This window comes from Pinus tabuliformis, chromosome 1_1 (assembly GCF_031772625.1).
Source record: "Pinus tabuliformis cultivar Carrire ecotype Pingquan chromosome 1_1, CPIR1, whole genome shotgun sequence".
NCBI lineage: Eukaryota > Viridiplantae > Streptophyta > Pinopsida > Pinales > Pinaceae > Pinus > Pinus tabuliformis.
Window position 1 is genome coordinate 844,159,486 of NC_142297.1, and position 27,489 is coordinate 844,186,974.

Consider the following 27,489-nt stretch of genomic DNA (forward strand, 5'->3'; position numbering starts at 1 on the left):
AACGACCCACGGGTTCCTCCAAAATTCGAGTTCCTGCAAAAGTACATATGATTCAAACCTCCTACCCACTCTCCCCGTGTCATCTTCGCTGCGGTGATGCGAACGGTCCCAGATTCATCGCCCGCGACCGCAATACGTCGCCTCCGTTGCGCTGTGATCCCGCTCGCGACTTCCGATCGGGATGATAAATCGGTGCCCCGTTCTCGAACTTCCCTTGGAGCAGTCTCGAGCAAATCGTCGTTTCCCTCAGTTAGGCCCCCCTCCTTAATGCTCCGGCGATCTCTTCGTTCGCAAGACTCCGTTATAAATCGATATATAAGTAGCCCCACGCCGCAAAACAAGATAAACACGCAGCGCGTAATCCAATTTACCGTCGAGCACGCGCAGTCGCGGAGTTCCGCACTAGCGCCGATCGCTCCCGCGAGCCGCGCAAAAAGGGGGGTAGGGTGCAACACTAGGACTTCCCGGGAGGTCACCCATCCCACTACTACACTAGCCCAAGCGCGCTTAACTGCGGAGTTCTGATGGGATCCGGTGCATTAACGCTGGTATGATCGCACCCGCAAAGATCCCGCCCCCTCCCCCTCCCCCTCTTCAAGGGAGGCCGCCGAGCCACGCGTAGGGCATGGGGCCCATCCGTGGCGCTCGATCCGAAGCGGCTCGGCGCAAGAGCTCGCCCTCTTCCCCGACTTGGCGGCACCGCCCGCCTTGCGCGGAGCCAGCGAACTAGGGGAAGAATGGAGGGGGTAACAATAAAAGGAAAAGAAGAACGAGAGAGAGCGGGGCGAAAAAGGCTTAAGTTCCGCGGCCACCGACGACGCTGCGTGGAGCTCGCGCCGCCTTTCCGTGAACGACCCACGGGTTCCTCCAAAATTCGAGTTCCTGCAAAAGTACATATGATTCAAACCTCCTACCCACTCTCCCCGTGCCATCTTCGCTGCGGTGATGCGAACCGTCCTAGATTCATCGCCCGCTGTCGCAATACGTCGCCTCCGTTGCGTTGTGATCCCGCTCGCGACTTCCGACCGGGATGATAAATCGGTGCCCCGTTCTCGAACTTCCCTTGGAGCAGTCTCGAGCGAGTCGCCGTTTCCCTCAGTTAGGCCCCCCTCCTTAATGCTCTGGCGATCTCTTCGTTCGAGAGACTCTGTTATAAATCGATATATAAGTAGCCCAACGCCGCAAAACAAGATAAACACGCAGCGCGTAATCCAATTTATCGTCGAGCACGCGCAGCCGCGGAGTTCCGCACTAGCGCCGATCGCTCCCGCCGAGCCGCGCAAAAAGGGGGGTAGGGTGCAACACTAGGACTTCCCGGGAGGTCACCCATCCCAGTACTACTCTAGCCCAAGCGCGCTTAACTGCGGAGTTCTGATGGGATCCGGTGCATTAACATTGGTATGATTGCACCCGTAAAGATCCCGCCCCCTCCCCCTCTTCAAGGGAGGCCGCCGAGCCACGCGCAGGGCATGGGGCCCATCCGTGGCGCTCGATCCGAAGCCGCTCGGCGCAGGAGCTCGCCCTCTTTCCCAACGTGGCGGCGCCGCCCGCCCCGCGCGGAGCCAGCGAACCAGGGGAAGAACGAGGGGGGTAACAATAAAAGGAAAAGAAGAACGAGAGAGAGGGGGCGAAAAAGGCGTAAGTTCCGTGGCCACCGATGACGTTGCGTGGAGTTCGCGCCGCCTTTCTGTGAACGACCCACGGGTTCCTCCAAAATTCGAGTTCCTGCAAAAGTACATATGATTCAAACCTCCTACCCACTCTCCCCGTGCCATCTTCGCTGCGGTGATGCGAACGATCCTAGATTCATCGCCCGTTGTCGCAATACGTCGCCTCCGTTGCGTTGTGATCCCGCTCGCGACTTCCGACCGGGATGTTAAATCGGTGCCCCGTTCTCGAACCTCCCTTGGAGCAGTCTCGAACGAGTCGCCGTTTCCCTCAGTTAGGCCCCCCTCCTTAATGCTCCGGCGATCTCTTCGTTCGCGAGACTCCGTTATAAATCGATATATAAGTAGCCCCACGCCGCAAAACAAGATAAACACGCAACGCGTAATCCAATTTACCGTCGAGCATGCGCAGCCGCGGAGTTCCGCACTAGCGCCGATCGCTCCCGCCGAGCCGCGCGAAAAGGGGGGTAGGGTGCAACACTAGGACTTCGAGGGAGGTCACCCATCCCAGTACTACTGTAGCCCAAGCGCGCTTAACTGCGGAGTTCTGATGGGATCCGGTGCATTAACGCTGGTATGATCGCACCCGCAAAGATCCCGCCCCCTCCCCCTCTTCAAGGGAGGCTGCCGAGCCACGCGCAGGGCATGGGGCCCATCAGTGGCGCTCGATTCGAAGCGGCTTGGCGCAGGAGCTCGCCCTGTTCCCCGACTTGGCGGCGCCGCCCGCCCCGCGCGGAGCCAGCGAACCAGGGTAAGAACGGAGGGGGTAACAATAAAAGGAAAAGAAGAACGAGAGAGAGCGGGGCGAAAAAGGCGTAAGTTCCGCGGTCACCGACGACGCTGCGTGGAGCTCGCGCCGCCTTTCCGTGAATGACCCATGGGTTCCTCCAAAATTCGAGTTCCTACAAAAGTACATATGATTCAAACCTCCTACCCACTCTCCCCGTGTCATCTTCGCTGCGGTGATGCGAACGGTCCTAGATTCCTCGCCCGCTGCCGCAATACGTCGCCTCTGTTGCGCTGTGATCCCACTCGCGACTTCCGACCGGGATGATAAATCGGTGCCCCGTTCTCGAATTTCCCTTGGAGCAGTCTCGAGCGAGTTGCCGTTTCCCTCAGTTAGGCCCCCCTCCTTAATGCTCCAGCGATCTCTTCGTTCGCGAGACTCCGTTATAAATCGATATATAAGTAGCCCCACGCCGCAAAACAAGATAAACACGCAGCGCGTAATCCAATTTACCGTCGAGCACGCGCAGCCGTGGAGTTCCACACTAGCGCCGATCGCTCCCGCCGAGCCGCGCCAAAAGGGGGGTAGGGTGCAACACTAGGACTTCCCGGGAGGTCACCCATCCCAGTACTACTTTAGCCCAAGCGCGCTTAACTGCGGAGTTCTGATGGGATCCGGTGCATTAACGCTGGTATGATCGCACCCGCAAGGATCCTGCCCCCTCCCCCTCTTCAAGGGAGGCCGCCGAGCCACGCGCAGGGCATGGGCCCATCCGTGGCCCTCGATCCGAAGCGGCTCGGCGAAGGAGCTCGCTCTCTTCCCCGACTTGGCGGCGCCACCCGCCCCGCGCGGAGCCAGCAAACCAGGGGAAGAACGGAGGGGGTAACAAAAAAAGAAAAAGAAGAACGAGAGAGAGCGGGGCGAAAAATGCGTAAGCTCCGCAGCCACCGACGACGCTACGTGGAGCTCGCGCCGCCTTTCCGTGAACGACCCACGGGTTCCTCCAAAATTCGAGTTCCTGCAAAAGTACATATGATTCAAACCTCCTACCCACTCTCCCCGTGTCATCTTCGCTGCGGTGATGCGAACGGTCCCAGATTCATCGCCCGCTGCCACAATACGTCGCCTCCGTTGCGCTGTGATCCCGCTCGCGACTTCCAACCGGGATGATAAATCGGTGCCCCGTTCTCGAACTTCCCTTGGAGCAGTCTCGAGCGAGTCGTCGTTTCCCTCAGTTAGGCCCCCCTCCTTAATGCTCCGGCGATCTCTTCGTTCGCGAGACTCCGTTATAAATCGATATATAAGTAGCCCCACGCCGCAAAACTAGATAAACACGCAGCACGTAATCCAATTTACCGTCGAGCACGCGCAGCCGCGGAGTTCCGCACTAGCATCGATCGCTCCCGCCGAGCCGCGCGAAAAGTGGGGTAGGGTGCAACACTAGGACTTCCCGGGAGGTCACCCATCCCAGTACTACTCTAGCCCAAGCGCCCTTAACTACGGAGTTTTGATGGGATCCGGTGCATTAACGCTGGTATGATCGCACCCGCAAGGATCCTGCCCCCTCCCCCTCTTCAAGGGAGGCCGCCGAGCCACGCGCAGGGCATGTGGCACATCCGTGGCCCTCGATCCGAAGCGGCTCGGCGAAGGAGCTCGCCCTCTTCCCCGACTTGGCGGCGCCGCCCGCCCCGCGCAGAGCCAGCGAACCAGGGGAAGAACGGAGGGGGTAACAAAAAAAGAAAAAGAAGAACGAGAGAGAGCGGGGCGAAAAAGGCGTAAGTTCCGCAGCCACCGACGACGCTGCGTGGAGCTCGCGCCGCCTTTCCGTGAACGACCCACGGGTTCCTCCAAAATTTGAGTTCCTGCAAAAGTACATATGATTCAAACCTCCTACCCACTCTCCCCGTGTCGTCTTCGCTGCGGTGATGCGAACGGTCCCAGATTCATCGCCCGCTGCCGCAATACGTCGCCTCCGTTGCGCTGTGATCCCGCTCGCGACTCCCGACCGGGATGATAAATCGGTGCCCCGTTCTCGAACTTCCCTTGGAGCAGTCTCGAGCGAGTCGCCGTTACCCTCAGTTAGGCCCTCCTCCTTAATGCTCCATCGATCTCTTCGTTCGCGAGACTCCGTTATAAATCGATATATAAGTAGCCCCACGCCGCAAAACAAGATAACCACGCAGCGCGTAATCCAATCTACCGTCGAGCACGCGCAGCCGCGGAGTTCCGCACTAGCGCCGATCGCTCCCGCCGAGCCGCGCAAAAAGGGGGGTAGGGTGCAACACTAGGACTTCCCGGGAGGTCACCCATCCCAGTACTAGTCTAGCCCAAGCACGCTTAACTGCGGAGTTCTGATGGGATCCGGTGCATTAACGCTGGTATGATCGCACCCGCAAAGATCTCGCCCGCTCCCCCTCTTCAAGGGAGGCCGCCGAGCCACGCGCAAGGCATGGGGCCCATCCGTGGCGCTCGATCCGAAGCGGCTCGGCGCAGGAGCTCGCCCTCTTCCCCGACTTGGTGGCGCCGCCCGCCCCGCGCGGAGCCAGCGAACCAGGGGAAGAACGGAGGGGGTAACAATAAAAGGAAAAGAAGAACGAGAGAGAGCGGGGCGAAAAAGGCGTAAGCTCCGCAGCCACCGACGACGCTGCGTGGAGCTCGCGCCGCCTTTCCGTGAACGACCCACGGGTTCCTCCTAAATTCGAGTTCCTGCAAAAGTACATATGATTCAAACCTCCGACCCACTCTCCCCGTGTCATCTTCGCTGCGGTGATGCGAACGGTCCTAGATTCCTCGCCCACTGCAGCAATACGTCGCCTCCGTTGCACTGTGATCGCACTCGCGACTTCCGACCGGGATGATAAATCGGAGCCCCGTTCTCGAACTTCCCTTGGAGCAGTCTCGAGCGAGTGGCCGTTTCCCTCAGTTAGGCCCCCCTCCTTAATGCTCCGGCGATCTCTTCGTTCGCGAGACTCCGTTATAAATCGATATATAAGTAGCTCCACGCCGCAAAACAAGATAAACACGCAGCGCGTAATCCAATTTACCGTCGAGCACGCGCAGCCGCGGAGTTCCGCACTAGCGCCGATCGCTCCCGCCGAGCCGCGCGAAAAGGGGGGTAGGGTGCAACACTAGGACTTCCGGGAGGTCACCCATCCCAGTACTACTCTAGCCCAAGCGCGCTTAACTGCGGAGTTCTGATGGGATCCGGTGCATTAACGCTGGTATGATCGCACCCGCAAGGATCCTGCCCCCTCCCCCTCTTCAAGGGAGGCCGCCGAGCCACGCACAGGGCATGGGGCCCATCCGTGGCCTCGATCCGAAGCGGCTCGGCGAAGGAGCTCGCCCTCTTCCCCGACTTGGCGGCGCCGCCCGCCCCGCGCGGAGCCAGCGAACCAAGGGAAGAACGGAGGGGGTAACAAAAAAGAAAAAGAAGAACGAGAGAGAGCGGGGCGAAAAAGGCGTAAGCTCCGCAGCCACCGACGATGCTGCGTGGAGCTCGCGCCGCCTTTCCGTGAACAACCCACGGGTTCCTCCAAAATTCGAGTTCCTGCAAAAGTACATATGATTCAAACCTCCTACCCACTCTCCCCGTGTCGTCTTCGCTGCGGTGATGCGAACGGTCCTAGATTCCTCGCCCGCTGCCGCAATACGTCGCCTCCGTTGCGCTGTGATCCCGCTCGCGACTCCCGACCAGGATGATAAATCAGTGCCCCGTTCTCGAACTTCCCTTGGAGCAGTCTCGAGCGAGTCGCCGTTTCCTCAGTTAGGCTCCCATCCTTAATGCTCCGGCGATCTCTTCGTTCGCGAGACTCGTTAGGTAGGGTGCAACACTAGGACTCCGTTATAAATCGATGTATAAGTAGCCCCACGCCGCAAAACAAGATAAACACGCAGCGTGCAATCCAATTTACCGTCGAGCACGCGCAGCCGCGGAGTTCCGCACTAGCGCTGATCGCTCCCGCTGAGCCGCGCGAAAAGGGGGGTAGGGTGCAACACTAGGACTTCCCGGGAGGTAACCCATCCCTGTACTACTCTAGCCCAAGCGCGCTTAACTGCGGAGTTCTGATGGGATCCGGTGCATTAACGCTGGTATGATCGCAACCGCAAAGATCCCGCCCCCTCCCCCTCTTCAAGGGAGGCCGCCGAGCCACGCGCAGGGCATGGGGCCCATCCGTGGCCCTCGATCCGAAGCGGCGCGGCGAAGGAGCTCGCCCTCTTCCCCGACTTGGCGGCGCTGCCTGCCCCGCGCGGAGCCAGCGAACCAGGGGAAGAACGGAGGGGGTAACAAAAAAAGAAAAAGAAGAACGAGAGAGAGCGGGGCGAAAAAGGTGTAAGTTCCGCCGCCACCGACGACGCTGCGTGGAGCTCGCGCCGCCTTTCCGTGAAAGACCCATGGGTTCCTCCAAAATTCGAGTTCCTGCAAAAGTACATATGATTCAAACCTCCTACCCACTCTCCCGTGCCATCTTCGCTGCGGTGATGCGAACGGTCCTAGATTCATCGCCCGCTGCCGCAATACGTCGCCTCCGTTGCGTTGTGATCCCTCTCGCGACTTCCGACCGGGATTATAAATCAGTGCCCCGTTCTCGAACTTCCCTTGGAGCAGTCTCGAGCGAGTCGCCGTTTCCCTCAGTTAGGCCCCCCTCCTTAACGCTCCGGCGATCTCTTCGTTCGCGAGACTCCATTATAAATCGAATATAAGTAGCCCCACGCCGCAAAACAAGATAAACACGCAGCGCGTAATCCAATTTACCGTCGAGCACGCGCAGCCGCGGAGTTCCGCACTAGCGCCGATCGCTCCCGCCGAGCCGCGCGAAAAGGGGGTAGGTTGCAACACTAGGACTTCCCGGGAGGTCACCCATCCCAGTACTACTCTAGCCCAAGCACGCTTAACTGCAGAGTTCAGATGGGATCCGGTGCATTAATGCTGGTATGATCGCACCCGCAAAGATCCCGCCCCCTCCCCCTCTTCAAGGGAGGCCGCCGAGCCACGCGCAGGGCATGGGGCCCATCCGTGGCGCTCGATCCGAAGCGGCTCGCCGCAGGAGATCGCCCTCTTCCCCGGCTTGGCGGCGCCGCCCGCCCCGTGCGGAGCCAGCGAACTAGGGGAAGAACGGAGGGGGTAACAAAAAAAGAAAAAGAAGAACGAGAGAGCGAGGCAAAAAAGGCGTAAGTTCCGCGACCACCGACGACGCTGCGTGGAGCTCGCGTCGCCTTTCCGTGAACGACCCAAGGGTTCCTCCAAAATTCGAGTTCCTGCAAAAGTACATATGATTCATACCTCCTACCCACTCTCCCCGTGTCATCTTCGCTGCGGTGATGCGAACGGTCCTAGATTCATCGCCCGCTGCCGCAATACGTCGCCTCCGTTGCGTTGTGATCCCGCTCGCGACTTCCGACCGGGATGATAAATCGGTGCCCCGTTCTAGAACTTCCCTTGGAGCAGTCTCGAGCGAGTCGTCATTTCCCTCAGTTAGGCCCCCCTCCTTAATGCTCTGGCGATCTCTTCGTTCGCGAGACTCCGTTATAAATCGATGTATAAGTAGCCCCACGCCGCAAAACAAGATAAACACGCAGTGCGCAATCCAATTTACCGTCGAGCACGCGCAGCCGCGGAGTTCCGCACTAGCGCTGATCGCTCCCGCCGAGCCGCGCGAAAAGGGGGGTAGGGTGCAACACTAGGACTTCCCGGGAGGTAACCCATCCCTGTACTACTCTAGCCCAAGCGCACTTAACTGCGGAGTTCTGATGGGATCCGGTGCATTAACGCTGGTATGATCGCAACCGCAAAGATCCCGCCCCCTCCCCCTCTTCAAGGGAGGCCGCCGAGCCACGCGCAGGGCATGGGGCCCATCCGTGGCCCTCGATCCGAAGCGGCGCGGCGAAGGAGCTCGCCCTCTTCCCCGACTTGGCGGCGCCGCCTGCCCTGCGCGGAGCCAGCGAACCAGGGGAAGAACGGAGGGGGTAACAAAAAAAGAAAAAGAAGAATGAGAGAGAGCGGGGCAAAAAAGGCGTAAGTTCCGCAGCCACCGACGACGCTGCGTGGAGCTCGCGCCGCCTTTCCGTGAATGACCCACGGGTTCCTCCAAAATTCGAGTTCCTGCAAAAGTACATATGATTCAAATCTCCTACCCACTCTCCCCGTGTCATCTTCGCTGCGGTGATGCGAACGGTCCCAGATTCATCGCCCGCTGCCACAATACGTTGCCTCCGTTGCGCTGTGATCCCGCTCGCGACTTCTGACGGGATGATAAATCGGTGCCCCGTTCTCGAACTTCCCTTGGAGCAGTCTCGAGCGAGTCACCGTTACCCTCAGTTAGGCCCCCCTCCTTAATGCTCCGACAATCTCTTCGTTCGCGAGACTCCGTTATAAATCGATATATAAGTAGCCCCACGCCGCAAAACTAGATAAACACGCAGCGCGTAACCCAATTTACCGTCGAGCACGCGCAGCCGCGGAGTTCCGCACTAGCGCCGATCGCTCCCGCCGAGCCGCGCAAAAAGGGGGGTAGGGTGCAACACTAGGACTTCCCGGGAGGTCACCCATCCCAGTACTACTCTAGCCCAAGTGCGCTTAACTGCGGAGTTCTGATGGGATCCGGTGCATTAACGCTGGTATGATCGCACCCGCAAGGATCCTGCCCCCTCCCCCTCTTCAAGGGAGGCTGCCGAGCCACGCAAAGGGCATGGGGCCCATCCGTGGCCCTCGATCCGAAGCGGCTCGGCGAAGGAGCTCGCCCTCTTCCCCGACTTGGCGGCGCCGCCCGCCCCGCGCGGAGCCAGCGAACCAGGGGAAGAACGGAGGGGGTAACAAAAAAAGAAAAAGAAGAACGAGAGAGAGCGGGGCGAAAAAGGCGTAAGTTCTACAGGCACCGACGACGCTGTGTGTAGCTCGCGCCGCCTTTCCGTGAACGACCCACGGGTTCCTCCAAAATTCGAGTTCCTGCAAAAGTACATATGATTCAAACCTCCTACCCACTCTCCGCGTGTCATCTTCGCTGCGGTGATGCGAACGGTCCCAGATTCATCGCCCGCTGCCGCAATACGTCGCCTCCGTTGCGCTGTGATCCCGCTCGCGACTCCTGACCGGGATGATAAATCGGTGCCCCGTTCTCGAACTTCCCTTGGAGCAGTCTGAGCGAGTCGCCGTTTCCCTCAATTAGGCCCCCCTCCTTAATGCTCCGACGATCTCTTCGTTCGCGAGACTCCGTTATAAATCGATGTATAAGTAGCCCCACGCCGCAAAACAAGATAAACACGCAGCGCGTAATCCAATTTACCGTCGAGCACGCGCAGCCGCGGAGTTCCGCACTAGCGCCGATAGCTCCCGCCGAGCCGCGCAAAAAGGGGGGTAGGTTGCAACACTAGGACTTCCCGGGAGGTCACCCATCCCAGTACTACTCTAGCCCAAGCGCACTTAACTGCGGAGTTCTGATGGGATCCGGTGCATTAACATGGTATGATCGCACCGCAATGATCCCGCCCCCTCCCCCTCTTCAAAGGAGGCCGCCGAGCCACGCGCAGGGCATGGGGCCCATCCGTGGCGCTCGATCCGAAGCCGCTCGGCGCAGGAGCTCGCCCTCTTCCACGACTTGGCGGCGCCGCCCGCCCCGCGAGGAGCCAGCGAACCAGGGGAAGAACGCAGGGGGGTAACAAAAAAAGCAAAGAAGAACGAGAGAGAGCGGGGCGAAAAAGGAGTAAGTTTCACGGCCACCGACGAAGCTGCGTGGAGCTCGCGCCGCCTTTCCGTGAACGACCCACGGGTTCCTCCAAAATTCGAGTTCCTGCAAAAGTACATATGATTCAAACCTCCTACCCACTCTCCCCGTGTCATCTTCGCTGCGGTGATGCGAACGGTCCATATTCATCGCCCGCTGCCACAATACGTCGCCTCCGTTGCGCTGTGATCCCGCTCGCGACTTCCAACCGGGATGATAAATCGGTGCCCCGTTCTCGAACTTCCCTTGGAGCAGTCTCGAGCGAGTCGTCGTTACCCTCAGTTAGGCCCCCCTCCTTAATGCTCCGGCGATCTCTTCGTTCGTGAGACTCCGTTATAAATCGATATATAAGTAGCCCCACGCCGCAAAACTAGATAAACACCCAGCGCGTAACCAATTTACCGTCGAGCACACGCAGCCGCGGAGTTCCGCACTAGCGCCGATCGCTCCCGCCGAGCCGCACAAAAAGGGGGGTAGGGTGCAACACTAGGACTTCCCGTTAGGTCACCCATCCCAGTACTAGTCTAGCCCAAGCACGCTTAACTGCGGAGTTCTGATGGGATCCGGTGCATTAACTCTGGTATGATCGCACCCGCAAAGGATCCTGCCCCCTCCCCCTCTTCAAGGGAGGCCGCCGAGCCACGCGGAGGGCATGGGGCCCATCCGTGGCCCTCGATCCGAAGCGGCTCGGCGAAGGAGCTCGCCCTCTTCCCCGACTTGGCGGCGCCGCCCGCCCCGCGCGGAGCTAGCGAACCATGGGAGAACGGAGGGGATAACAAAAAAGAAAAAGAAGAACGAGAGAGAGCGGGGCGAAAAAGGCGTAAGTTCCGCAGCCACCGACGACGCTGCGTGGAGCTCGCGCCGCCTTTCCGTGAACGACCCACGGGTTCCTCCAAAATTCGAGTTCCTGCAAAAGTACATATGATTCAAACCTCCTACCCACTCCCCCCGTGTCATCTTCGCTGCGGTGATGCGAACGGTCCCAGATTCATCCCCCGGTACCGCAATACGTCGCCTCCGTTGCGCTGTGATCCCGCTCGCGACTTCTGACCGGGATGATAAATCGGTGCCCCGTTCTCGAACTTCCCTTGGAGCAGTCTTGAGCGAGTCTACGTTTTCCTCAGTTAGGCCCCCCTCCTTAATGCTCTGGTGATCTCTTCGTTCGCGAGACTCCGTTATAAATCGATATATAAATATCCCCACGCCGCAAAACAAGATAGACACGCAGCGCGTAATCCAATTTACTGTCGAGCACGCGCAGCCGCGGAGTTCCGCACTAGCGCCGATCGCTCCCGCCGAGCCGCGCAAAAAGGGGGGTGGGGTGCAACACTAGGACTTCCCGGGAGGTCACCCATCCCAGTACTACTCTAGCCCAAGCGCGCTTAACCGCGGAGTTCTGATGGGATCCTGTGCATTAACACTGGTATGATCGCACCCGCAAAGATCCCGCCCCCTCCCCTCTTCAAGGGAGGCCGCCGAGCCACGCGCAGGGCATGGGGCCCATCCGTGGCACTCGATCCGAAGCGGCTCGGCGTAGGAGCTCGCCCTCTTCCCCGACTTGGCGGCGCCGCCCGCCCCACGCGGAGCTAGCGAACCAGGGGAAGAACGGAGGGGGTAACAAAAAAGAAAAAGAAGACCACACGTTCCTCCAACAAATTCGAGTTCCTGCAAAAGTACATATGATTCAAACCTCCTACCCACTCTCCCCGTGTCATCTTCGCTGCGGTGATGCGAACGGTCCTAGATTCCTCGCCCGCTGCCTCAATACGTCGCCTCTGTTGCGCCGTGATCCCACTCGCGACTTCCGACCGGGATGATAAATCGGTGCCCGTTCTCGAACTTCCCTTGGAGCAGTCTCGAGCGAGTCGCTGTTTCCCTCAGTTAGGCCCCCCTCCTTAATGCTTCGGCGATCTCTTCGTTCGCGAGACTCCGTTATAAATCGATATATAAGTAGCCCCACGCCGCAAAACAAGATAAACACGCAGCGCGTAATCCAATTTACCGTCGAGCACGCGCAGCCGCGGAGTTCCGCACTAGCGCCGATCGCTCCCGCCGAGCCGCGTGAAAAGGGGGGTAGGGTGCAACACTAGGACTTCCCGGGAGGTCACCCATCCCAGTACTACTCTAGCCCAAGAGCGCTTAACTGCGGAGTTCTGATGGGATCCGGTGCATTAACGCTGGTATGATCGCACCCGCAAGGATCCTGCCCCCTCCCCCTCTTCAAGGGAGGCCGTCGAGCCACGCGCAGGGCATGGGGCCCATCCGTGGCCCTCGATCCGAAGCGGCTCGGCGAAGGAGCTCGCCCTCTTCCCCGACTTGGCGGCGCCGCCCGCCCCGCGGAGCCAGCGAACCACGGGAAGAACGAGGGGGTAACAAAAAAGAAAAAGAAGAACGAGAGAGAGAGCGGGGCGAAAAGGCTTGAGTTACGCAGCCACCGACGATGCTGCGTGGAGCTCGCGCCGCCTTTCCGTGAACGACCCACGGGTTTCTCCAAAATTCGAGTTCCTGCAAAAGTACATGTGATTCAAACCTCCTACCGACTCTCCCCGTGTCATCTTCGCTGCGGTGATGCGAACGGTCCCAGATTCATCCCCCGCTGCCGCAATACGTCACCTCCGTTGCGCTGTGATCCCGCTCGCGACTTCCGACCGGGATGATAAATCGATGGCCCGTTCTCGAACTTCCCTTGGAGCAGTCTTGAGCGAGTCGCCGTTTCCGTCAGTTAGGCCCCCCTCCTTAATTCTCCGGCGATCTCTTCGTTCGCAAGACTCCGTTATAAATCGATGTATAAGTAGCCCCACGCCGCAAAACAAGATAAACACGCAGCGCGTAATCCAATTTACCGTCGAGCACGCGCAACCGCGTAGTTCCGCACTAGCGTCGATCGCTCCGCCGAGCCGCAAAAAAGGGGGGTAGGTTGTAACACTGGGACTTCCCGGGAGGTCACCCATCCCAGTACTACTCTAGCCCAAGCGCGCTTAACTGCGGAGTTTTGATGGGATCTGGGGCATTAACGATGGTATGATCGCACCCGCAAAGATCCCGCCCCCTCTCCCTCTTCAAGGGAGGCCGCCGAGCCACGCGCAGGGCATGGGGCCCATCCGTGGCGCTCGATCCGAAGCGGCTCGGCGCAGGAGCTCGCCCTCTTCCCCGACTTGGCGGCGCCGCCCGCCCCGCGCGGAGCCAGCAAACCAGGGGAAGAACGGAGGGGGTAACAAAAAAAGAAAAAGAAGAACGAGAGAGAGCGGGGCGAAAAGGCGTAAGTTTCGTAGCCACCGACGACGCTGCGTGGAGCTCGCACCGCCTTTCCATGAACGACCACGGGTTCCTCCAAAATTCGAGTTCCTGCAAAAGTACATATGATTCAAACCTCCTACCCACTCTCCCGTGCCATCTTCGCTGCGGTGATGCGAACGGTCCTAGATTCCTCGCCCGCTGCCGCAATACGTCGCCTCCGTTGCGCTGTGATCCCGCTCGCGACTTCTGACCGGGATGATAAATCGGTGCCCCGTTCTCGAACTTCCCTTGGAGCAGTCTCGAGCGAGTCGCCGTTTCCCTCAGTTAGGCCCCCCTCCTTAATACTCCGGCGATCTCTTCGTTCGCGAGACTCTGTTATAAATCGATATATAAGTAGCCCCACGCCGCAAAACAAGATAAACACGCATCGCGTAATCCAATTTACCGTCGAGCACGCGCTGCCACGGAGTTCCGCACTAGCGTCGATCGCTCCGCCGAGCCGCGCGAAAAGGGGGGTAGGGTGCAACACTAGGACTTCCCTGGAGGTCACCCATCCCAGTACTACTATAGCCCAAGCGCGCTTAACTGCGGGGTTCAGATGGGATCCGGTGCATTAATGCTGGTATGATCGCACCGCAAAGATCCAGCCCCCTCCCCTTTTCAAGGGAGGCCACGAGCCACGCGCAGGGCATGGGGCCCATCCGTGGCGCTCGATCCGAAGCCGCTCGGCGCAGGAGGAGCTCCCTCTTCCCGACTTGGCAGCGCCGCCCGCCCCGCGCGGAGCTAGCGAACCAGGGGAAGAACGGAGGGGGTACCAAAAAAAGGAAAAGAAGCGAGAGAGAGGGGGGCGAAAAAGTTGTAAGTTCCGCGGCCACCGAAGACGCTGCGTGCAGCTCGCGCCGCCTTTCCGTGAACGATCCATGGGTTCCTCCAAAGTTCTGCAAAAGTACATATGATTCAAACCTCGTACCCACTCGAGCATGTGCAGCCGCAGAGTTCCGCACTAGCGTTGATCACTCCCGCCGAGCCGCGCAAAATGGGGGGTAGGGTGCAACACTACGACTTCCCGGGAAGTCACCCATCCCAGTACTACTCTAGCCCAAGTGCGCTTAACTGCGGAGTTCTGATGGGATCCGGTGCATTAACGCTGGTATGATCGCACCGCAAGGATCCTGCCACCTCCCCCTCTTCAAGGGAGGCCGCCGAGCCACGCGCAGGGCATGGGGCCCATCCGTGGCCCTCGATCCGAAGCGGCTCGGCGAAGGAGCTCTTCCTCTTCCCCGACTTGGCGGCGCCGCCCGCCCCGCGCGGAGCCAGCGAACCAGGGGAAGAACGGAGGGGGTAACAAAAAAAGAAAAAGAAGAACGAGAGAGAGCGGGGCGAAAAAGGCGTAAGTTCCGCAGCCACCGACGACGCTGCGTGGAGCTCGCGCCGCCTTTCGTGAACGACCACGGGTTCCTCCAAAATTCGAGTTCCTGCAAAAGTACATATGATTCAAACCTCCTACCCACTCTCCCCGTGTCATCTTCGCTGCGGTGATGCGAACGTCCCAGAATCATCCCCGCTGCCGCAATACGTCGCCTCCGTTGCGCTGTGATCCCGCTCGCGACTCCGACCGGGATGATAAATCGGTGCCCCGTTCTCGAACTTCCCTTGGAGCAGTCTCGAGCGAGTCGCCGTTTCCCTCAATTAGGCCCCCCTCCTTAATGCTCCGACGATCTCTTCGTTCGCGAGACTCCGTTATAAATCGATGTATAAGTAGCCCCACGCCGCAAAACAAGATAAACACGCAGCGCGTAATCCATTTACCGTCGAGCACGCGTAGCCGCGGAGTTCCGCACTAGCGCCGATCGCTCCCGCCGAGCCGCGCAAAAAGCGGGGTAGGTTGCAACACTAGGACTTCCCGGGAGGTCACCCATCCCAGTACTACTCTAGCCCAAGCGCGCTTAACTGCGGAGTTCTGATGGGATCCGGTGCATTAACACTGGTATGATCGCACCCGCAAAGATCCGCCCCCTCCCCTCTTCAAGGGAGGCCGCCGAGCCACGCGCAGGGCATGGGGCCCATCCGTGGCGCTCGATCCGAAGCCGCTCGGCGCAGGAGCTCGCCCTCTTCACGACTTGGCGGCGCGCCCGCCCCGCGCGGAGCCAGCGAACCAGGGGAAGAACGCAGGGGGTAACAAAAAAAGCAAAAGAAGAACGAGAGAGAGCGGGGCGAAAAAGGCGTAAGTTTCGCGGCCACCGACGACGCTGCGTGGAGCTCGCGCCGCCTTTTCGTGAACGACCCACGGGTTCCTCCAAAATTCGAGTTCCTGCAAAAGTACATATGATTCAAACCTCCTACCCACTCTCCCCGTGTCATCTTCGCTGCGGTGATGCGAACGGTCCCAGATTCATCGCCCGCTGCCACAATACGTCGCCTCCGTTGCGCTGTGATCCCGCTCGCGACTTCGACCGGGATGATAAATCGGTGCCCCGTTCTCGAACTTCCCTTGGAGCAGTCTCGAGCGAGTCGCCGTTTCCCTCAGTTAGGCCCCCCTCCTTAATGCTCTGGCGATCTCTTCGTTCGCGAGACTCTGTTATAAATCGATATATAAGTAGCCCCACGCCGCAAAACTAGATAAACACGCAGCGCGTAACCCAATTTACCGTCGAGCACGCGCAGCCGCGGAGTTCCGCACTAGCGCCGATCGCTCCCGCCGAGCCGCGCAAAAAGGGGGGTAGGGTGCAACACTAGGACTTCCCAGGAGGTCACCCATCCCAGTACTAGTCTAGCCCAAGCGCAATTAACTGCGGAGTTCTGATGGGATCCGGTGCATTAACGCTGGTATGATCGCACCGCAAAGATCTCGCCCCCTCGCCCTCTTCAAGGGAGGCCGCCGAGCCACGCGCAGGGCATGGGGCCCATCCGTGGCCCTCGATCCGAAGCGGCTCGGCGAAGGAGCTCGCCCTCTTCCCCGACTTGGCGGCGCCGCCCGCCCGCGCGGAGCTAGCGAACCAGGGGAAGAACGGAGGGGGTAACAAAAAAAAAAAAGAAGAACGAGAGAGAGCGGGCGAAAAAGGCGTAAGTTTCGCGGCCACCGACGACGCTGCGTGGAGCTCGCGCGCCTTTCCGTGAACGACCCATGGGTTCCTCCAAAATTCGAGTTCCTGCAAAAGTACATATGATTCAAACCTCCTACCCACTCTCCCCGTGTCGTCTTCGCTGCGGTGATGCAAACGGTCCTAGATTCCTCGCCCGCTGCCGCAATACGTCGCCTCCGTTGCGCTGTGATCCCGCTCGCGACTCCGACCGGGATGATAAATCGGTGCCCCGTTCTCGAACTTCCCTTGGAGCTGTCTCGAGCGAGTCGCCGTTTCCCTCAGTTAGGCCCCATCCTTAATGCTCGGCGATCTCTTCGTTCGGAGACTCTGTTATAAATCGATATATAAGTAGCCCCACGCCGCAAAACAAGATAAACACACAGCGCGTAATCCAATTTACGTCGAGCACGCGCAGCCACGGAGTTCCGCACTAGCGCCGATCGCTCCCGCCGAGCCGCGCGAAAAAGGGGGGGTAGGGTGCAACACTAGGACTTCCCGGGAGGTCACCCATCCCAATATACTCTAGCCCAAGCGCGCTTAACTGCGGAGTTCAGATGGGATCCGGTGCATTAATGTTGGTATGATCGCACCCGCAAAGATCCCGCCCCCTCCCCTCTTCAAGGGAGGCCGCCGAGCCACGCGCAGGCATGGGGCCCATCCGTGGCGCTCGTTCCGAAGCGGCTCGGCGCAGGAGCTCGCCCTCTTCCCTGACTTGGCGGTGCACCGCCCGCGCGGAGCCAGCGAACCAGGGGAAGAACGGAGGGGGTACAAAAAAAGAAAAGAAGAACGAGAGAGAGCGGGGCGAAAAAGTTGTAAGTTCGCGTCCACCGACGACGCTGCGTGCAGCTCGCGCTACCTTTCCGTGAACGATCAACGGGTTCCTCCAAAATTCGAGTTCCTGCAAAAGTACATATGATTCAAACCTCCTACCCACTCTCCCCGTGTCATCTTCGCTGCGGTGATGCGAACGGTCCTAGATTCATCGCCCGCTGCGGAAATACGTCGCCTCCGTTGCAATGTGATCCAGCTCGCGACTTCCGACCGGGATGATAAATCGGTGCCCCGTTCTCGAACTTCCCTTGGAGCAGTCTCGAGCGAGTCGCCGTTTCCCTCAGTTAGGCCCCCCTCCTTAATGCTCCGGCGATCTCTTCGTTCGCGAGACTCGTTATAAATCGATATATAAGTAGCCCCACGCCGCAAAACAGGATAAACACGCAGCGCGTAATCCAATTTACCGTCGAGCACGCGCAACCGTGGAGTTCCGCACTAGCGCCGATCGCTCCCGCCGAGCTGCGCGAAAAGGGGGGTAGGGTGCAACACTAGGACTTCCCGGGAGGTCACCCATCCCAGTACTACTCTAGCCCAAGCGCGCTTAACTGCGGAGTTCTGATGGGATCCGATGCATTAACGCTGGTATGATCGCACCCGCACAGATCCTGCGCCCTCCCCCACTACAAGGGATGCCGCTGAGCCACGCCCAGGGCATGGGGCCCATCCATGGCCCTCGAACCGAAGCGGCTCGGCGAAGGAGCTCGCCCTCTTCTCCGACTTGGCGGCGTCGCCCGCCCCGCGCGGAGCCAGCGAACCAGGAGAAGAACGGAGGGGGTAACAAAAAAAGGAAAAGAAGAACGAGAGAGAGCGGGTGAAAAAGGCGTAAGTTCCGCGGCCACTGACGACGTTGCATGGAGCTCGCGCCGCCTTTCCGTGAACGACCCACGGGTTCCTCCAAAATTCGAGTTCCTGCAAAAGTACATATGATTCAAACCTCCTACCCACTCTCCCAGTGTCATCTTCGCTGCGGTGATGCGAATGGTCCTAGATTCATCGCCCGCTGCCGCAATACGTCGCCTCCGTTGCACTGTGATCCCGCTCGCGACTTCCGACCGGGATGATAAATCGATGCCCCGTTCTTGAACTTCCCTTGGAGCAGTCTCGAGCGAGTCATCGTTTCCCTGAGTTAGGCCCCCTCCTTAATGCTCGGCGATCTCTTCGTTCGCGAGACTCCGTTATAAATCGATATATAAGTAGTCCACGCCGCAAAACAAGATAAACACGCTATGCGTAATCCAATTTACCGTCGAGCACGCGCAGCCGCGGAGTTCCGCACTAGCGCCGATGGCTCCCGCCGAGCCGCGCGAAAAGGGGGGTAGGGTGCAACACTAGGACTTCTCGGGAGGTCACCCATCCCAGTACTACTCTAGCCCAAGCGCGCTTAACTGCGGAGTTCTGATGGGATCCGGTGCATTAACGCTGGTATGATCGCACCCGCAAAGATCCGCCCCCTCCCCTCTTCAAGGGAGGCCGCCGAGCCACGCGCAGGGCATGGGGCCCATCCGTGGCCCTCGATCCGAAGCGGCTCGGCGAAGGAGCTCGCCCTCTTCCCCGACTTGGCGGCGCCGCCCGCCCGCGCGGAGCCGGCGAACCAGGGGAAGAACGGAGGGGGTAACAAAAAAGAAAAAGAAGAACGAGAGAGAGCGGGGCGAAAAAGGCGTAAGTTCCGCAGCCACCGACGACGCTGCGTGGAGCTCGCGCCGCCTTTCCGTGAACGAACCACGGGTTCCTCCTAAATTCGAGTTCCTGCAAAAGTACATATGATTCATACCTCCTACCCACTCTCCCCGTGTCATCTTCGCTGCGGTGATGCGAACGGTCGTAGATTCATCGCCCGCTGCCGCAATACGTCGCCTCCGTTGCGTTGTGATCTGGCTCGTGACTTCCGACCGGGATGATAAATCGGTGCCCCGTTCTAGAACTTCCCTTGGAGCAGTCTCGAGCGAGTCGTCGTTTCCCTCAGTTAGGCCCCCCTCCTTAATGCTCCGGCGATCTCTTCGTTCGCGAGACTCCGTTATAAATCGATGTATAAGTAGCCCCACGCCGCAAAACAAGATAAACACGCAACGCGTAATCCAATTTACCGTCGAGCACGCGCAGCCGCGGAGTTCCGCACTAGCGCCGATCGCTCCCGCCGACCCGCGCAAAAAGGGGGGTAGGGTGCAACACTAGGACTTCCGGGAGGTCACCCATCCCTCTACTACTCTAGCCCAAGCGCGCTTAACTGCGGAGTTCTGATGGGATCCGGTGCATTAACGCTGGTATGATCGCACCCGCAAAGATCCCGCCCCTCCCCCTCTTCAAGGGAGGCCGCTGAGCCCGCGCAGGGCATGGGGCCCATCCGTGGCCCTCGATCCGAAGCGGCTCGGCGAAGGAGCTCGCCCTCTTCCCCAACTTGGCCGCGCCGCCCGCCCCGCGCGGAGCCAGCGAACCAGGGGAAGAACGAGGGGGTAACAAAAAGAAAAGAAGAACGAGAGAGAGCGGGGCGAAAAAGGCGTAAGTTCCGCAGCCACCGACGACGCTGCGTGAAGCTCGCGCAGCCTTTCCGTGAACGACCCACGGGTTCCTCCAAAATTCGAGTTCCTGCAAAAGTACATATGATTCAAACCTCCTACCCACTCTCCCGTGTCATCTTCGCTGCGGTGATGCGAACGGTCCCAGATTCATCGCCCGCTGCCACAATACGTCGCCTCCGTTGCGCTGTGATCCCGCTCGCGACTTCCGACAGGGATGATAAATCGGTGCCCCGTTCTCGAACTTCCCTTGGAGCAGTCTCGAGCGAGTCGCCGTTACCTCAGTTAGGCCCCCCTCCTTAATGCTCCGGCGATCTCTTCGTTCGCGAGACTCCGTTATAAATCGATATATAAGTAGCCCCACGCCGCAAAACTAGATAAACACGCAGCGCGTAATCCAATTTACCGTCGAGCACGCACAGCCGCGGAGTTCCGCACTAGCGCCGATCGCTCCCGTCGAGCCGCGCAGAAAGGGGGGTAGGGTTCAACACTAGGACTTCCCGGGAGGTCACCCATCCCAGTACTACTCTAGCCCAAGTGCGCATAACTGCGGAGTTCTGATGGGATCTGGTGCATTAACGCTGGTATGATCGCACCCGCAAGGATCTTGCCCCCTCCCCCTCTTCAAGGGAGGCCGCCGAGCCACGCGCAGGGCATGGGGCCAATCCGTGGCCCTCGATCCGAAGCGGCTCGGCGAAGGAGCTCGCCCTCTTCCCCGACTTGGCGGCGCCGCCCGCCCCGCGCGGAGCCAGCGAACCAGGGGAAGAACGGAGGGGGTAACAAAAAAAGAAAAAGAAGAACGAGAGAGAGCGGGGCGAAAATGGCGTAAGTTCTGCAGCCACCGACGACGCTGCGTGGAGCTCGCGCCGCCTTTCCGTGAACGACCCACGGGTTCCTCCAAAATTCGAGTTCCTGCAAAAGTACATATGATTCAAACCTCCTACCACTCTCCCATGTCGTCTTCGCTGCGGTGATGCGAACGGTCCCAGATTCATCGCCCGCTGCCGCAATACGTCGCCTCCGTTGCGCTGTGATCCCGCTCGCGACTCCCGACCGGGATGATAAATCGGTGCCCCGTTCTCGAACTTCCCTTGGAGCAGTCTCGAGCGAGTCGCCGTTTCCCTCAGTTAGGCCCCCCTCCTTAATACTCTGGCGATCTCTTCGTTCGCGAGACTCTGTTATAAATCGATATATAAGTAGCCCCACGCCGCAAAACAAGATAAACACGCAGCGCGTAATCCAATTTACCGTCGAGCACACGCAGCCACGGAGTTCCGCACTAGCGCCGATCGCTCCCGCCAAGTCGCGCGAAAAAGGGGGGTAGGGTGCAACACTAGGACTTCCCTGGAGGTCACCCATCCCAGTACTACTCTAGCCCAAGCGCGCTTAACTGTGGAGTTCAGATGGGATCCGGTGCATTAACGCTGGTATGATCGCACCCGCAAAGATCCAGCCCCCTCCCCCTTTTCAAGGGAGGCCGCCGAGCCACGCGCAGGGCATGGGGCCCATCCGTGGCGCTCGATCCGAAGCGGCTCGGCGCAGGAGCTCGCCCTCTTCCCCGACTTGGCGGCGCTGCCCGCCCCGCGCGGAGCTAGCGAACCAGGGGAAGAACGGAGGGGGTACCAAAAAAAGGAAAAAGAAGAACGAGAGAGAGCGGGGCGAAAAAGTTGTAAGTTCCGCGGCCAACGAGACGCTGCGTGCAGCTCACGCGCCTTTCCGTGAAGATCCACGGGTTCCTCCAAAGTTCCTGCAAAAGTACATATGATTCAAACTCCTACCCACTCGAGCACGCGCAGCCGCGGAGTTCCGCACTAGCGCTGATCGCTCCCGCGGAGCCGCGCAAAAAGCGGGGTAGGGTGGTGCAACATACGACTCCCCGGGAAGTCACCCATCCCAGTACTACGCTAGCCCAAGTGCGCTTAACTGCGGAGTTCTGATGGGATCCAGTGCATTAACGATGGTATGATCGCAACCGCAAAGATCCCGCCCCTCCCCCTCTTCAAGGGAGGCCGCCGAGCCACGCGCAGGGCATGGGGCCATCCGTGGCCCTCGATCCGAAGCGGCTCGGCGAAGGAGCTCTTCTCTTCCCGACTTGGCGGCGCCGCCCGCCCGCGCGGAGCCAGCGAACCAGGGGAAGAACGGAGGGGGTAACAAAAAAAGAAAAAATAGAACGAGAGAGAGCGGGGCGAAAAAGGCGTAAGTTCCGCAGCCACCGACGACTCTGCGTGGAGCTCGCGCCGCCTTTCCGTGAACGACCCACGGGTTCCTCCAAAATTCAAGTTCCTGCAAAAGTACATATGATTCAAACTTCCTACCCACTCTCCCGTGTCGTCTTCGCTGCGGTGATGCGAACGGTCCAGATTCATCGCCCGCTGCCGCAATACGTCGCCTCCGTTGCGCTGTGATCCCGCTCGCGACTCCGACTGGGATGATAAATCGGTGCCCCGTTCTCGAACTTCCCTTGGAGCAGTCTTGAGCGAGTCGTCGTTTCCCTCAATTAGGCCCCCTCCTTAATGCTCCGGCGATCTTTTCGTTCGCGAGACTCCGTTATAAATCGATGTATAAGTAGCCCACGCCGCAAAACAAGATAAACACGCAGCGCGTAATCCAATTTAGCGTCGAGCACGCGCAGCCGCGGAGTTCCGCACTAGCGCCGATCGCTCCCGCCGAGCCGCGCAAAAAGGGGGGGGTGGTAGTTGCAACACTAGGACTTCCCGGGAGGTCAACCATCCCAGTACTACTCTAGCCCAAGCACGCTTAACTGCGGAGTTCTGATGGGATCCGATGCATTAACACTGGTATGATCGCACCCGCAAAGATCCCGCCCCTCCCCTCTTCAAGGGAGGCCGCCGAGCCACGCACAGGGCATGGGGCCCATTCGTGGCGCTCGATCCGAAGCGCTCGGCGCAGGATCTCGCCCTCTTCCACGACTTGGCGGCGCGCCCGCCCCGCGCGGAGCCAGCGAACCAGGGGAAGAACGAGGAGGTAACAAAAAAAGCAAAAGAAGAACGAGAGAGAGCAGGGCGAAAAAGGCGTAAGTTTCGCGGCCACGACGACGCTGCGTGGAGCTCGCGCCGCCTTTCCGTGAACGACCCACGGGTTCCTCCAAAATTCGAGTTCCTGCAAAAAGTACATATGATTCAAACCTCCTACCCACTCTCCCGTGTCATCTTCGCTGCGGTGATGCGAACGGTCCCAGATTCATCCCCGCTACCACAATACGTCGCCTCCGTTGCGCTGTGATCCGCTCGCGCCTTCTGACCGGGATGATAAATCGGGTGCCCCGTTCTCGAACTTCCCTTGGAGCAGTCTTGAGCGAGTCTACGTTTTCCTCAGTTAGGCCCCCCTCCTTAATGCTCCGGCGATCTCTTCGTTCGCGAGACTCCGTTATAAATCGATATATAAGTATCCCCACGCCGCAAAACAAGATAGACACGCAGCGCGTAATCCAATTTACTGTCGAGCACGCGCAGCCGCGGAGTTCCGCACTAGCGCCGATCGCTCCCGCCGAGCCGCGCAAAAAGGGGGGTGGGGTGCAACACTAGGACTTCCCGGGAGGTCACCCATCCCAGTACTACTCTAGCCCAAGCGCGCTTAACCACGGAGTTCTGATGGGATCCTGTGCATTAACACTGGTATGATCGCACCCGCAAAGATCCGCCCCCTCCCCCTCTTCAAGGGAGGGCCGAGCCACGCGCAGGGCATGGGGCCCATTCGTGGCACTCGATCCGAAGCGGCTCGGCGTAGGAGCTCGCACTCTTCCCCGACTTGGCGGCGCCGCCCGCCCCACGCGGAGCCAGCGAACCAGGGGAAGAACGGAGGGGGTAACAAAAAAAGAAAAATAAGAACGAGAGAGAGCGGGGCGAAAAAGGCATAAGTTTCGCGGCCACCGACGACGCTGCGTGGAGCTCGCACCGCCTTTCCGTGAACGACCCACAGGTTCCTCCAAAATTCAAGTTCCTGCAAAAGTACATATTATTCAAACCTCCTACCCTCTCCCCGTGTCATCTTCGCTGCAGTGATGCGAACGGTCCTAGATTCCTCGCCCGCTGCCGCAATACGTCGCCTCCGTTGCGCTGTGATCCCACTCACGACTTCCGACCGGGATGATAAATCGGTGCCCCGTTCTCGAATTTCCCTTGGAGCAGTCTCGAGCGAGTCGCTGTTTCCCTCAGTTAAGCCCCCTCCTTAATGCTCCGGCAATCTCTTCGTTCTTGAGACTCCGTTATAAATCGATATATAAGTAGCCCCACGCCGCAAAACAAGATAAACACGCAGCGCGTAATCCAATTTACCGTCGAGCACGCGCAGCGGCGGAGTTTCGCACTAGCGCCGATCGCTCCGCCGAGCCGCATGAAAAGGGGGGTAGGGTGCAACACTAGGACTTCCCGGGAGGTCACCCCCTCTCAAGGGAGGCCGCCGAGCCACGCGCAGGGCATGGGGCCCATCCGTGGCCTCGATCGAAGGGCTCGGCGAAGGAGCTCGCCCTCTTCCCCGACTTGGCGGCGCCGCCCACCCGCGCGGAGCCAGCGAACCAGGGGAAGAACGGAGGGGGTAACAAAAAAAGGAAAAAGAAGAACGAGAGAGAGCGGGGGCGAAAAAGGCGTAAGTTCCGCAGCCAGACGACGCTGCGTGGAGCTCGCGCTGCCTTTCCGTGAACGACCCACGGGTTCCTCCAAAATTCGAGTTCCTGCAAAAGTACATATGATTCAAACTCCTATACCACTCTCCCCGTGTCGTCTTCGCTGCGATGATGCGAACGGTCCTAGATTCCTCGCCCGCTGCCGCAATACGTCGCCTCCGTTGCGCTGTGATCCCGCTCGCGACTTCCGACCGGGATGATAAATCGGAGCCCCGTTCTCGAACTTCCCTTGGAGCAGTCTCGAGCGAGTCGCCGTTTCCTCAGTTAGGCCCCCCTCCTTAATGCTCCGGCGATCTCTTCGTTCGCGAGACTTCGTTATAAAATCGATATATAAGTAGCCCCACGCCGCAAAACAAGATAAACACGCAGTGCGTAATCCAATTTACCGTCGAGCACGCGCAGCCGCGGAGTTCCGCACTAGCGCTGACGCTCCCGCCGAGCCGCGCGAAAAGGGGGGTAGGGTGAACACTAGGACTTCCCGGGAGGTCACCCATCCCAGTACTACTCTAGCCCAAGCGCGCTTAACTGCGGAGTTCTGATGGGATCGGTGCATTAACGCTGGTATGATCGCACCCGCAAGGGTCCTGCCCCCCCCCCTCTTCAAGGGAGGCGCCGAGCTACGCGCAGGGCTGGGGGCCCATCCGTGGCCCTCGATCCGAAGCGGCTCGGCGAAGGAGCTCGCCCTTACGCCGACTTGGCGGCGCAGCCCACCCCGCGCGGAGCCAGCGAACCAGGGGAAGAACGGAGGGTTGGTAACAAAAAAGAAAAAGAAGAAAGAGGAGAGCGGGGCTTTCCGTGAAAGACCCACGGGTTCCTCCAAAATTCGAGTTCCTGCAAAAGTACATATGATTCAAACCTCCTACCCACTCTCCCCATGTCATCTTCGCTGCGGTGATGAGAACGGTCCCAGATTCATCGCCTGCTGCCGCAATACGTCGCCTCCGTTGCGCTGTGATCCCGCTTGCGACTTCCGACCGGGATGATCAATCGGTGCCCGTTCTCGAACTTCCCTTGGAGCAGTCTTGAGCGAGTCGCCGTTTCCCTTAATTAGGCCCCCCTCCTTAATGCTCTGGCGATCTCTTCGTTCGCGAGACTCTGTTATAAATCGATATATAAGTAGCCCCACGCCGCAAAACAAGATAAACACGCAGCGCGTAATCCAATTTACCGTCGAGCACGCGCTGCCACGGAGTTCCGCACTAGCGCCGATCGCTCCCGCCGAGACCGCGCGAAAAGGGGGGGTAGGGTGAACACTAGGATTAACGTTGGTATGATCGCACCCGCAAAGATCCCGCACCCTCTCCCTCTTCAAGGGAGGCCGCCGAGCCACGCGCAGGGCATGGGGCCCATCCGTGGCGCTCGATCCGAAGCGGCTCGGCGCAGGAGCTCGCCCTCTTCCCCGACTTGTCGGCGCGCCCGCCGCGCGGAGCCAGCAAACCAGGGGAAGAACGGAGGGGGTAACAAAAAAAGAAAAAGAAGAACGAGAGAGAGCGGGGCGAAAAAGGCGTAAGTTTCGTAGCCACCGACGACGCTGCGTGGAGCTCGCGCCACCTTTCCGTGAACGACCACGGATTCCTCCAAAATTCGAGTTCCTGCAAAAGTACATATGATTCAAACCTCCTACCCCTTCCCCGTGTCGTCTTCGCTGCGGTGATGCGAACGGTCCTAGATTCCTCGCCCGCTGCCGCAATTACGTCGCTCCGTTGCGCTGTGATCCCGCTCGCGACTTCCGACCGGGATGATAAATCGGAGCCCCGTTCTCGAACTTCCTTGGAGCAGTCTCAAGCGAGTCGCCGTTTCCCTCAGTTAGCCCCCCTCCTTAATGCTCGGCGATCTCTTCGTTCGCGACACTCTGTTATAAATCGATATATAAGTAGCCCACGCGCAAAACAAGATAAACACGCAGCGCGTAATCCAATTTACCGTCGAGCACGCGCAGCCGCGGAGTTCCGCACTAGCGCGATCGCTCCCGCCGAGCCGCGCGAAAAGGGGGGTAGGGTGCAACACTAGGACTTCCCGGGAGGTCACCCATCCCAGTACTACTCTAGCCCAAGCGCGCTTAACTGCGGAGTTCAGATGGGATCCGGTGCATTAATGCTGGTATGATCGCACCCGCAAAGATCCCGCCCTCCCCCTCTTCAAGGGAGGCCGCCGAGCCACGCGCAGGGCATGGGGCCCATCCGTGGCGCTCGGCGAAGGAGGAGCTCTTCCTCTTCCCCGACTTGGCGGCGCCGCCCGCCCCGCGCGGAGCCAGCGAACCAGGGGAAGAACGGAGGGGGTAAAAAAAAAGAAAAAGAAGAACGAGAGAGAGAGCGGGCGGAAAAAGGCGTAAGTTCCGCAGCCACCGACGACGCTGCGTGGAGCTCGCGCCGCCTTTCCGTGAACGACCCACGGTTCCTCCAAAATTCGAGTTCCTGCAAAAGTACATATGATTCAAACCTCCTACCACTCTCCCCGTGTCATCTTCGCTGCGGTGATGCGAACGGTCCCAGATTCATCGCCCGCTGCCGCAATACGTCGCCTCCGTTGCGCTGTGATCCCGCTCGCGACTTCCGACCGGGATGATAAATCGGTGCCCGTTCTCGAACTTCCCTTGGAGCAGTCTCGAGCGAGTCGCCGTTTCCTCAGTTAGGCCCCCTCCTTAATGCTCCGGCGATCTCTTCGTTCGCGAGACTCGTTTAAATCGATATATAAGTAGCCCCACGCCGCAAAACAAGATAAAAACGCAGCGCGTAATCCAATTTACCGTCGAGCACGCGCAGCCGCGGAGTTCCGCACTAGCGCCGATCGCTCCCGCCGAGCCGCGCAAAAAGGGGGTTAGGTTGCAACACTAGGACTTCCGGAGAGGTCACCATCCCAGTTCTACTCTAGCCCAAGCGCGCTTAACTGCGGAGTTCTGATGGGATCCGGTGCATTAACACTGGTATGATCGCACCGCAAAGATCCCGCCCCCTCCCCCTCTTCAAGGGAGGCCGCCGAGCCACGCGCAGGGCATGGGGCCCATCCGTGGCGCTCGATCCGAAGCGGCTCGGCGAAGAGCTCGCCCTCTTCCCCGACTTGGCGGCGCCCGC

The 27,489-nt window shown here is 59.5% G+C and overlaps 21 non-coding genes and 11 pseudogenes across 21 annotated transcripts; all 32 read right to left on the reverse strand.

Annotated features, from left to right (window-relative positions):
* Nucleotides 1-443: 443 nt before the first annotated feature.
* Nucleotides 444-562, reverse strand: LOC149216855 (5S ribosomal RNA). The gene has a single exon (XR_016251602.1). It is a non-coding gene; the product is annotated as a 5S ribosomal RNA (ribosomal RNA).
* Nucleotides 563-1,293: 731 nt separating this feature from the next.
* On the reverse strand, nucleotides 1,294-1,412 carry LOC149216856 (5S ribosomal RNA). Its single transcript, XR_016251681.1, has one exon. It is a non-coding gene; the product is annotated as a 5S ribosomal RNA (ribosomal RNA).
* A 724-nt stretch (nucleotides 1,413-2,136) lies between these two features.
* On the reverse strand, nucleotides 2,137-2,255 carry LOC149216857 (5S ribosomal RNA; annotated as a pseudogene).
* A 725-nt stretch (nucleotides 2,256-2,980) lies between these two features.
* Nucleotides 2,981-3,099, reverse strand: LOC149216858 (5S ribosomal RNA). The gene has a single exon (XR_016251635.1). It is a non-coding gene; the product is annotated as a 5S ribosomal RNA (ribosomal RNA).
* Nucleotides 3,100-3,823: 724 nt separating this feature from the next.
* On the reverse strand, nucleotides 3,824-3,942 carry LOC149216859 (5S ribosomal RNA). Its single transcript, XR_016251685.1, has one exon. It is a non-coding gene; the product is annotated as a 5S ribosomal RNA (ribosomal RNA).
* A 725-nt stretch (nucleotides 3,943-4,667) lies between these two features.
* Nucleotides 4,668-4,786, reverse strand: LOC149216860 (5S ribosomal RNA). Its single transcript, XR_016251601.1, has one exon. It is a non-coding gene; the product is annotated as a 5S ribosomal RNA (ribosomal RNA).
* Nucleotides 4,787-5,511: 725 nt separating this feature from the next.
* Nucleotides 5,512-5,629, reverse strand: LOC149216861 (5S ribosomal RNA). Its single transcript, XR_016251606.1, has one exon. It is a non-coding gene; the product is annotated as a 5S ribosomal RNA (ribosomal RNA).
* A 749-nt stretch (nucleotides 5,630-6,378) lies between these two features.
* Nucleotides 6,379-6,497, reverse strand: LOC149216862 (5S ribosomal RNA). The gene has a single exon (XR_016251688.1). It is a non-coding gene; the product is annotated as a 5S ribosomal RNA (ribosomal RNA).
* Nucleotides 6,498-7,219: 722 nt separating this feature from the next.
* Nucleotides 7,220-7,338, reverse strand: LOC149216863 (5S ribosomal RNA). The gene has a single exon (XR_016251677.1). It is a non-coding gene; the product is annotated as a 5S ribosomal RNA (ribosomal RNA).
* Nucleotides 7,339-8,061: 723 nt separating this feature from the next.
* On the reverse strand, nucleotides 8,062-8,180 carry LOC149216864 (5S ribosomal RNA). Its single transcript, XR_016251700.1, has one exon. It is a non-coding gene; the product is annotated as a 5S ribosomal RNA (ribosomal RNA).
* Nucleotides 8,181-8,904: 724 nt separating this feature from the next.
* LOC149216865 (5S ribosomal RNA) lies at nucleotides 8,905-9,023 on the reverse strand. Its single transcript, XR_016251596.1, has one exon. It is a non-coding gene; the product is annotated as a 5S ribosomal RNA (ribosomal RNA).
* Nucleotides 9,024-9,747: 724 nt separating this feature from the next.
* On the reverse strand, nucleotides 9,748-9,865 carry LOC149216866 (5S ribosomal RNA; annotated as a pseudogene).
* Nucleotides 9,866-10,587: 722 nt separating this feature from the next.
* On the reverse strand, nucleotides 10,588-10,706 carry LOC149216867 (5S ribosomal RNA). The gene has a single exon (XR_016251699.1). It is a non-coding gene; the product is annotated as a 5S ribosomal RNA (ribosomal RNA).
* A 724-nt stretch (nucleotides 10,707-11,430) lies between these two features.
* Nucleotides 11,431-11,549, reverse strand: LOC149216868 (5S ribosomal RNA). The gene has a single exon (XR_016251702.1). It is a non-coding gene; the product is annotated as a 5S ribosomal RNA (ribosomal RNA).
* A 638-nt stretch (nucleotides 11,550-12,187) lies between these two features.
* LOC149216869 (5S ribosomal RNA) lies at nucleotides 12,188-12,306 on the reverse strand. Its single transcript, XR_016251609.1, has one exon. It is a non-coding gene; the product is annotated as a 5S ribosomal RNA (ribosomal RNA).
* A 720-nt stretch (nucleotides 12,307-13,026) lies between these two features.
* Nucleotides 13,027-13,145, reverse strand: LOC149216870 (5S ribosomal RNA; annotated as a pseudogene).
* Nucleotides 13,146-13,866: 721 nt separating this feature from the next.
* LOC149216871 (5S ribosomal RNA) lies at nucleotides 13,867-13,985 on the reverse strand (annotated as a pseudogene).
* A 409-nt stretch (nucleotides 13,986-14,394) lies between these two features.
* LOC149216872 (5S ribosomal RNA) lies at nucleotides 14,395-14,513 on the reverse strand (annotated as a pseudogene).
* Nucleotides 14,514-15,231: 718 nt separating this feature from the next.
* LOC149216873 (5S ribosomal RNA) lies at nucleotides 15,232-15,350 on the reverse strand. Its single transcript, XR_016251673.1, has one exon. It is a non-coding gene; the product is annotated as a 5S ribosomal RNA (ribosomal RNA).
* A 720-nt stretch (nucleotides 15,351-16,070) lies between these two features.
* On the reverse strand, nucleotides 16,071-16,189 carry LOC149216874 (5S ribosomal RNA). Its single transcript, XR_016251690.1, has one exon. It is a non-coding gene; the product is annotated as a 5S ribosomal RNA (ribosomal RNA).
* A 717-nt stretch (nucleotides 16,190-16,906) lies between these two features.
* LOC149216875 (5S ribosomal RNA) lies at nucleotides 16,907-17,024 on the reverse strand (annotated as a pseudogene).
* A 716-nt stretch (nucleotides 17,025-17,740) lies between these two features.
* On the reverse strand, nucleotides 17,741-17,859 carry LOC149216876 (5S ribosomal RNA). Its single transcript, XR_016251594.1, has one exon. It is a non-coding gene; the product is annotated as a 5S ribosomal RNA (ribosomal RNA).
* Nucleotides 17,860-18,580: 721 nt separating this feature from the next.
* Nucleotides 18,581-18,699, reverse strand: LOC149216877 (5S ribosomal RNA). Its single transcript, XR_016251574.1, has one exon. It is a non-coding gene; the product is annotated as a 5S ribosomal RNA (ribosomal RNA).
* Nucleotides 18,700-19,420: 721 nt separating this feature from the next.
* On the reverse strand, nucleotides 19,421-19,538 carry LOC149216878 (5S ribosomal RNA). The gene has a single exon (XR_016251691.1). It is a non-coding gene; the product is annotated as a 5S ribosomal RNA (ribosomal RNA).
* A 717-nt stretch (nucleotides 19,539-20,255) lies between these two features.
* Nucleotides 20,256-20,374, reverse strand: LOC149216879 (5S ribosomal RNA; annotated as a pseudogene).
* A 724-nt stretch (nucleotides 20,375-21,098) lies between these two features.
* On the reverse strand, nucleotides 21,099-21,217 carry LOC149216880 (5S ribosomal RNA). The gene has a single exon (XR_016251637.1). It is a non-coding gene; the product is annotated as a 5S ribosomal RNA (ribosomal RNA).
* Nucleotides 21,218-21,632: 415 nt separating this feature from the next.
* LOC149216881 (5S ribosomal RNA) lies at nucleotides 21,633-21,750 on the reverse strand (annotated as a pseudogene).
* A 719-nt stretch (nucleotides 21,751-22,469) lies between these two features.
* On the reverse strand, nucleotides 22,470-22,588 carry LOC149216882 (5S ribosomal RNA; annotated as a pseudogene).
* A 718-nt stretch (nucleotides 22,589-23,306) lies between these two features.
* Nucleotides 23,307-23,425, reverse strand: LOC149216883 (5S ribosomal RNA). Its single transcript, XR_016251703.1, has one exon. It is a non-coding gene; the product is annotated as a 5S ribosomal RNA (ribosomal RNA).
* A 1,451-nt stretch (nucleotides 23,426-24,876) lies between these two features.
* LOC149216884 (5S ribosomal RNA) lies at nucleotides 24,877-24,993 on the reverse strand (annotated as a pseudogene).
* A 1,420-nt stretch (nucleotides 24,994-26,413) lies between these two features.
* Nucleotides 26,414-26,532, reverse strand: LOC149216885 (5S ribosomal RNA). Its single transcript, XR_016251591.1, has one exon. It is a non-coding gene; the product is annotated as a 5S ribosomal RNA (ribosomal RNA).
* A 705-nt stretch (nucleotides 26,533-27,237) lies between these two features.
* On the reverse strand, nucleotides 27,238-27,355 carry LOC149216886 (5S ribosomal RNA; annotated as a pseudogene).
* Nucleotides 27,356-27,489: the final 134 nt, after the last annotated feature.